Genomic DNA, 8,961 nt, shown 5'->3' with positions numbered 1-8,961 from the left:
TTGTGGACTTCAACGCCCAGAATTCCCCAGCTAGCCATGTGCTGGCTGGGGAATTCTGGGAGTCAAAGTCCACCAGGCTTAAAAGTTTTGTCAAGTTTGGAGAGCCGTGATCTGAGGCGGTGTTTTTTCTCAAGTTGGTTGAGTTTTAAGATGCGTGGACTTCCAACTCCCAGAATTCCCCAGCTGGCACGTTGGCAAGAAGGGAACGGAGTGCTCTGGAGAAGGGCGTAGTTGGTTGGCTGGCAGAATAATCAGCTCTTTGAGTCAATTGGCCCTTCACTGGGAGACGTCTGCAATTCTGTGTAATGATATCTGGAGCACATGAAGTCTGGAATCTGGGGTGGAAGGGGGGGAAGAGTGAGTGGCTATGGCAGCCATCTTCTATATTCCTTTTGCTTTGAAGGTTCTTGTTACCATGGCAACCCCACTCCCCCTGTGAAACCGATTCTCCCGGAAAAAGGGAGGTGCATCCTGACGGGTGCTGAGTCCCAGATTTGAACATCATCGTTATTGATTCAGAACTGTTCGGATTACAAGCGGTCCTGGACTTAACAACCACAATTGAGCATCTGCATTTCTGTTGCTAAGCAAGACAGGGATTTAAGGGGCTTTGTGGCCTCCAAATATTCAATGTGATGTAGCAGGCCTTGGTTTAGTACATTTCACATTTTGTCCCTTAAACAAGGTTTCGCTACAGGCCTGTCCAACCTTGATAACTTTTAAGGCTTATGGACTTCAATTCCCAGAATTCCCTAGCCAGCCAGTGCTGGGAGTTGAAGTCCACAAGTCTTAAAGTTGCCTCCTGTTCTACTGCGGAAAGAACATATTTATTATTTATTTATTATTTATTTATTTGATTAGTCAATCACTTGATGAATTATCTTTTCTGTATACTGAGAGCATTTGCACCAAGACAAATTCCTTGTGTGTCCAATCACACTTGGCCAATAAATAATTCTATTCTATTCTATTCTGTTCTGTTCTGTTCTGTTCTGTTCTGTTCTCTGTTCTCTGTTCTGTTCTGTTCTGTTCTGTAATTCTATTCTATTCTATTCTATTCTCCAATATTTATTCTGTTCTGTTCTGCTCTGTTCTGTTCTATTCTATATTCTATATGCTATTCTATTCTTCATCCAATATTTATTCTATTCTATTCTATTCTATTTTACTATTTTCTACTATTCTATTCTATATTCTGTTCTATTCTATATTGTATTCTATCTATTCTATATTCTATTCTATCTATTCTATATTCCATTCTATATTCTATTCTATTCTTCATCCAATATTTATTCTATTCTGTTCTGTTCTGTTCTCTATTCTATTCTATTCCATTCCATTCCATTCCATTCCATTCACTTGCAAGATAATAGTATGAGTATAAACCTGACTAAGAATACAGTAAATAAGTACGAATAAATGGAGGACAATAGGACAGGGATGGTGCACTTATGCACGCCCCTCTTAGGAATTGGGGTGAGGTCAATAGTGGGTAGTTTACGGTTAAAGTTTTTGTGGGGGTTAGAGGATGTAACAACAGAGTCAGGTAGTGAGTTCCAAGCTTTGACCACTGTTGCTGAAGTTGTACTTTCTGCAGTCAAGTTTGGAGCGGTTTACATTGAGCTTGTATCTGTTGTGTGCTTTTTGCATTGTTGCAGTTGAAGATGAAGTTAGTCATTGACCGGTAGGACATTGCAGCAGATAATTTTGTGTACCTTTTTTTTGTGCGTGTATTGACGTGAATCAATCTAACCTTTGCTCTTGGCTTCTGTTAAAGAAAGTTGCTGCTACTGTTTTGCTAATGGTTGGCAATCCTTTGTTAGGAATTCATTCTGCAGGAGAATTGTATCCTTTTCTATCTGGGTTTCTCGCCTCTGCAATTTGCTTCAGAGCTAGGCACATCCTGGGAGACCGTTCCCAGGAACATCCTGCTCCGTAGATAAGGGAGCGGGGGGCTGCCTAGGAGCACGAACACACGAGGACAAGGGATCCTGTGCAGGGATGGGATTCAATTTTTTTAACAGCCGGTCCTGTGGGCGTGGCTAGGCTGGTGCGGCTAGGTGGGCATGGCCATGTGACTGGGTGGGTGTAGCTTTTTTCTTTTTGGAGCACTCCTCGCCCGCTTTTGTTGTCTCGTAGGCCTCAGGGAAGCCTTCTGGCAAAGCCGTAAGACAGCGAGGGGGATCCCAGCACGGCTGATCATTGGAACAGCTGATCGTCGGGAGGGGAACCAAAGAAATACCTTAAGGAGTGACTGAGTGGGGGAGAAGGCAGTCAGCGATGTCGCGCATGCGCAATAAGGACTGACTGGGCTGGAAGGGGAGGGGAGGGGTGGGCAGAGGGGGCGGGGCCAGCTGAGGGCACGATCTGCCTGTTGTCTGAACTGCATAGAATCATAACAACCGGTTCTATAGAACCGGTCTGAACCGGTTAAATTCCATCCCTGATACTCCGTAAAATAACAAAGCATGGACAAACAACGCTCCATGGATAAGGGCTGGGGGGGCAAGGGCAAGACATTGTCCCCATTGAATAATGAACCTTCGTCTCTGATTGGGTCAACTTGGTTTCTAGCGGTGTAAAATGTATATAATACTCTGAGCCATTCTCGCAGGGTGTGGCTATTCCTTACATGCGTTTTGTCTGTGTGTTTTTGGATATGGTATTCACCCAGACTTTATGCTTTGGCCAAAGAATGGCTAAAAGGGAGTACTAATACCACTCTATAAATCGTTAGTAACCATACCTAGACTCCTGCATCCAGTTTTGTTCACCACACTATAAAAAAGAGGTTGAGACTCTAGAAAAAGTACAGAGAAGAGCAACCAGGAGGATGAGGGGACTGGAGGCTAAAACATACAATGAACGGCTGCAGGAACTGGGCCTGGCTAGTCTAGGGAAGAAAATACCAGGGGAGACATGATAGCAGCCTTCCAATATTTGAGGGGCTGCCACAGGGAGGAGGAAGGGGTCAAGCTATTTTCTAAAGCACCTGTAGGCCGGAAAAGAATTAATGGATAGAAACTGAACAAAGAGAGATTTAACCTGGAAATAAGAAGAAACTTTATGACAGTAAGAACAATCAACCCAAGGAACAGTTTACCCTTGGAAGTTGTGGCAGCGCCATCACTTGAGACTTTCAAGAAGAGATTGGACTGCCATTTTGTCAGAAATGGTGTAGCTTGGGTGGGGGGTTGGACTAGATGACCTACAAGGCCCCTTCCAACTCTGATTATCTGTTAAATCTGTTAGAATAAAAAAAAAAGCTGTTTTTTTTTGCAAGCCTCGTCTCCAGTCTCACTCTCTTTGGCATCTCCATGGCTCTGGGAAACTTCTGGAACCTTACCAGTGGTGGGATACAGTTTTTTTTTACTACTGGTTCTGTGGGATACCGCTAAATCTCTATTTCTACCCAACTGCTGACGGAAGGATACTGCAAAATCTCCATTCCCTCCCCATCCCACTAACCTGCTTTCCAGCTCCGTTCTCCTGTGCAGGGCAACCAAAGGAGACCCAGCTGATCAGCTTGGACTTGAAAGGCGGAGAATACGGGGCGGGGCCAGTCAGAGGTGGTATTGGACGGTTCTCCAAACTACTCATAATTTTTGCTACCGGTTCTTCAGAACCGGTCAGAACCTGCTGAATACCACCCCTGGACCTTACACTACAAAGGACTTTAAAGCAACGTTCCACAAAGATAGCCGCTTTAAGACTTGTGCACTTCAACTCCCAGAATTGCTCAGCTGGCATGGTTGGCTGAGGAATTCTGGGAGTTGAAGCCCACAGATCTTAAAATGGCTGAATTTAAGAATCACTATTTTAAAGCAGAAGTCTAAAAATGACAAGGGATGACACAAATTTAGTTTACTTTATTTCACTGCACCTCATACAACAAAATTAAATACCATCTTCTGTGTACGTTATGACCATGAAAATAAACACAAACGCGTATCATTCACATTCTATGCAATTGAATTGAAAAGCCCTGATATTGCATTCATATTGCGCTAGACAGTAGAATTCAATGGAGTTACTACCTTGGGATAGAAGCTGTTTTTCAGCCTATTTGTCCTTGTTTTTATTATCCGGTACCGTCTGCCAGATGGTAATAATTAAAAAAAAAAAAAGATTTCCCAGGATAAGATGGATCTTTGAGAATGTTTTGAACTTTCTTAAGGTAGCGGGAGCTATAAAGCTCTTCCAAAGAGGGGAGAGGGCAACCCATGATCCTCTGGACAATGACTTTAACCCTCTGGAGTGCTGTCCTATCTGCCCCTGTGCAATTGGCAAACCATACAGAGGTGCGGTATGTTAAAATGGTCTCTATGGTGCAGCAGTAAAAGGTCACCAGCAGTTTTTCATTCAGTTGTTGTTTTCTGATAAGTCTCAGGTAATCTAATCTCTACAAAAATGAGCAAAATGGATGCAAATGAGGGCCATTTCGATGTAAAAGACATCCTCTCCTTTTCTTTCCTCAGATGGAAAACCACTAGGAAGTCTTACCACCCTGGGCAAGGTGATTTGGAAAACCAGACCGTAGTTGGAAGAAAAACCCAGGTCCAGTTCAAAGCCTAGAATAAAATGGAAGCTGCTTAAGAAAGGAAGTTTATAGATGGGCAGCCGGGGCAACCGACAAATTAGCTTGATGAGTGCAAGGATTTGTACACGGTTTCTGTGGTGGATACCACCACTAGCTGGATACCCGTGCTTCACTATGAAACTATGTCGTCGGGCTTAGTTTTTGGAGAGGAAAAATAAGGAGAAAAAGATTGTGCCACTTCCTACCAGCATCCATTGGAATTCATCTGGCTAGTGTCCTGTCAGTGTGTGTGAGAGAGTTGAGGGCTGTTTGGAAACTGAAAGAGTATTTGCTGTGCGAGCAAGAAGGAGACAACAAGGAGCCTGGGCGTGGCTTAGCTCAACTGTTCTGTACTAAAGCTGCTTGGTGTTGTAAAACTGAAACTGAGACACCTGTGCTTGTGTTTTGCCTTTGGAAAAGATTTCTTTTCAGGTGAGGAGGGGGAGTAGAACGCCTTAGCATCAGAGCGTGTTAATAATAATAATAATAATAGTAGAAATACTAATGACTCTGATGGTCATTTGGAAAAATCCTTTCTTAGTGAGCACCTAGAAGCCAAGAGGAACATACGTGCCAAATTTCAAGTTTGTAGGTTTTGTGGTTCTGGAGATATTGTGATGATGCGTGAGTGGTATTTCGTATGTGTGTGTATATATATGTGTGTGTGTGTGTGCTTTTTGAACTTTTTGAATTACTAATTCCTCTGAGGGCATGTTATTTTGTTTCCAACATGGTGCAAAAGCTATCCTCCTTGCTGTCAGATATGTAGTAGCATATATTTAATCTTTTTCTTATATTTCCCTTTAATTATTCCCAACAAGAACCATTCCGGTTTAAATTCTGCCTGATCTTCCACTATTTCTTGTATCCAACTCCATATTCTGGTTGAGTTGGCCCAGTCTTTCTTAATGGACCAGACTGGGGCTGCTTTTTTCTACCTTTGGGGAAATAGAATATTCTATCTCTTTTAATATTTCTCCCCAAATATTTCATTCTCTAGAAGCAGGGCTTCCCACACCATCACGGTCTGGTTTTCCAAATCACCCCATTGGGAACACCTCATATTGCTGTGGTCAGAAACGGATTGAACGTGGTAAAAATTGTATTCTGGAGATGTGTGGTCATGGCCCTGTTGGAGACTGACTCCGAGGGAGAGGAGGAACAGCCAACAGGGAGTGGAAGTGGGGCTCCTGAGGTTGTGGAGGAGGCTGGGGACGGGCAGTCAGAGGAGGACCCAGGCCCATCCCCTCGCCATCCTAGGGCACGCAGGGAGGAGAGGATAAGGGAGAGACGTGGTCTACTGGGCAGGAGAGGGCCTTGATCCTCTTCATGGGCTGCAGCTGTGAGAACTGGATAAGAGGACAGACATGCGTATGGGCCAGTGCTGGAAACAAAGCGTGGAAATATCTCTAGCTTATGGTTCCTCTCTGAGTTTGGCATCCTTCCCAGAGTGTGTTCTGTTATCTGTGGACGTCTTCAAGACCTTATCTTGCCTGGTTTGGGTTGTTTTTTTACTCTTTATCATTTAAATGGCATTTCCTCCTTCTTGTAACTGCTGGTGGGGGAGGTTTTTTTTGTCTCCAGTCAAGGATATTTGGAGCTTGGAAGCAAAGTGAAAGAATAAAAGAGGCTTCACCTGTGACTGTGTTTATTTTGTATCCCACCCCCTCCCCAGGTCATCACATGTGTCTTCAGTATTTCTGGCACCTTGTTTTAAAAGATTTTGGCAGGTGCCAAGCCTAGATGCCAATTTGTCCCCGTACCAAATTCAGCGTTTGCAGCCGCCCAGATTCCTCCGTCAACTTATATTTCCCTGCATTAATCCCTTCCCTCCGCCTTAATTCTTAATTTTCCTTTATTTCTGTTTACATTTAATTGCGGGGATTATTTAAAGGAAGGAGCAGATAGCAAATAAATGCCAGAAGGATGGAGGGAGGGGGGAGGGAAACCCACTTTGGGCTAGCAAGTGCTATTTTAGCTTGGGTTTTATTGCTCGGTTAAATCACCACCAAATTGCCGAATATCGTTGAAGCAATTGGATTTAATTTAAAACCTCCAAGGGACTTGCGCCTTTGTCATCCGTTTGCAAGCTGAAACAATAAACTCGTTTGTTTTCTTCCCAATTAGAATGCGAGGTTTTGGTGGGGAGAGAGGAGGAAAATAATTAAGGAAACAAAAAAAATAAAAGCAAACAACGTGCAAGAGAAGCGACTAGGACGTCGTGAGTAACAGCTTCGCTAATCAGAAGTGAGCCGTTGGTTAAGGGAATTTGTTCAGTTCTGACTGGATGGTAGGGAAGGATTTCTACTCCTTGCAGACAGCTGGTCATTTGCATTTTTTTGGGAGAGTCCTTGAGGCCACTTGGAGAACCCTCAACAGAGGGGGAGGGGATACATCATCTATCTCCAATCTACAACACAGTCCTTTAAGCAGTTCCAAAAAGGCTGCACACCCATTTACATTGAGGTGACCCAGAGGACACAGATAAACCTCCAAGTGGCCTCAATGATTCTCTGAAAAGGATGCAAACGCCCAGCTGTCTGCAAGGAGTATAAATCCTTCCATTCCCCACCATCCAGTCAGAGCTGAAGAAGCTTCTTGGAGGAGAAGCGAAACGTCTTCAAAGAAAAACAAGAAAGACCGGTTGCCTCTTGAGAAAAAGCAAAATTGGGAGTACCTGAAAGGGCTGATCGTTGCACATAAGTGCACCATTGTGCCTCACGTCCCTGTCCTATTGTCCCCATTTATTCGTACCTATTTCCTGTATTCTTACTCATGTTTATAATATTTGTATCTATTACCTTGTAAGCAATTGACAAATCAAATCAAGCAATCAATAAAATCTCCCGCCTCCTCTGGTTCTGCCTTCCATTTCCAGATAACAGAATGACAGAGTTGGATGAAGACCATGGAGGTGTTGAATTCCTGTTCAAGTCCACCATCATCAACCTGTTGCTCAAGGCTGTTGGGATCTTCTGGGATCCTCTTTTCTCTCCTAAAATGTTTGCATTAGCTTTTTGTTATCTGCAAACTTGATAAGGGGTGGTTTGAGTCAGTGAGCAATCGTTGCAGCATAGATCAGAGTTTCGTACCTTCCGTTCCCTTCCTTTCCTTTACCCTTTCCATTCCCTTTCCTTCCCTTCTTCATCCATTTATTCCCTTCCCTTCTTCTTCCTTCCCTTCCCCTTTCTTCCCCTTTCTTCCCTTCCTTCCTTCCCTTCCTTCTTCATCCATTAACTCCCTTTCCTTCCCTTCCCTTCCCTTCTTCCCAACTTCCCTTCTTCATCCATTTATTCCGTTTCCTTTCTTCCATTCTTCCTTCCTTCCCTTCTTCATCCATTTATCCCTTTCTTTTTCATTCTTTCCCTTCCTTCCCTTCTTCCTCCCTTTATCCCTTTCTTTTTTCCCCTTCCTTTCCTTTCCCTCCCCTTCTGTTCCTCTTCCATTCCTTCCTTCCTTCCCTTCTTCATCCATTTACTCCCTTCCCTTTCCTTTCTTTCCCTTTCTTTCCCTTCCTTCCCTTCTTCCTTCATTTATCCCTTTCCCTTTTCCCCTTCCTTTCCTTTCCTTCCCTTTCTCTTCCCTTCTGTTCCTCTTCCATTCCTTCCTTCCTTCCTTCCTTCCTTCCCTTCTTCATCCATCCCTTTCCTTTCCCTTCCTTCCCTTCCCTTCCCTTCCCTTCTATTCCTCTTCCGTTCTTTCCTTCCTTCCTTTCTTCATCCATTTATTCCCTTCCCTTCCTTCCATTCTTCCTTCCTTCCCTTCTTCATCCATTTACTCCCTCCCCTTTCCTTTCCCTTCCCTTCCCTTCCTCTTCCGTTCCTTCCTTCCTTCCTTCATCCTTTCCTTTCCTTTCCTTTCGTTTCCTTTCCTTTCCTTTCCTTTCCCTTCCTTTCCTTTCCTCTCCTTCCCTTCCCTTCCCTTCTATTCCTCTTCCGTTCCTTCCTTCCTTCATCCATTGATTTCCTTTCCTTTCCTTTCCTTTCCTTTCCTTTCCTTTCCTTTCCTTTCCTTTCCTTTCCTTTCCTTTCCTTTCCTTTCCTTTCCTTTCCTTTCCCTTCCCTTCCTTTCCTTTCCTCTCCTCTCCTTCCCTTCCCTTCCCTTCCCTTCTATTCCTCTTCCATTCCTTCCTTCCTTCCTTCCTTCCTTTCTTCATCCATTTACTTCCTTCCCTTCCCTCAGTTGTGACTGAATTATTGCGGTTGTTAAGTTAGTCACCTGCTTCCCACTTGACTTTGCTCATCAGAAGTTTCACAAGAGGGAATCACAGGACCCTGGGACACTCCACACCATCATAAATGCGAGTCAGTTGCCAGGTTTCTGAATTTTGATCACGTGACTATGGGAATGTTGCAACGGCCGTAAGCGTGAAAAATGGTCAT

This window comes from Pseudonaja textilis, chromosome 1 (assembly GCF_049901715.1).
Source record: "Pseudonaja textilis isolate UNSWEBS1 chromosome 1, rPseTex1.2, whole genome shotgun sequence".
Classification (NCBI taxonomy): domain Eukaryota; kingdom Metazoa; phylum Chordata; class Lepidosauria; order Squamata; family Elapidae; genus Pseudonaja; species Pseudonaja textilis.
This window is presented reverse-complemented; position numbering follows the sequence as displayed.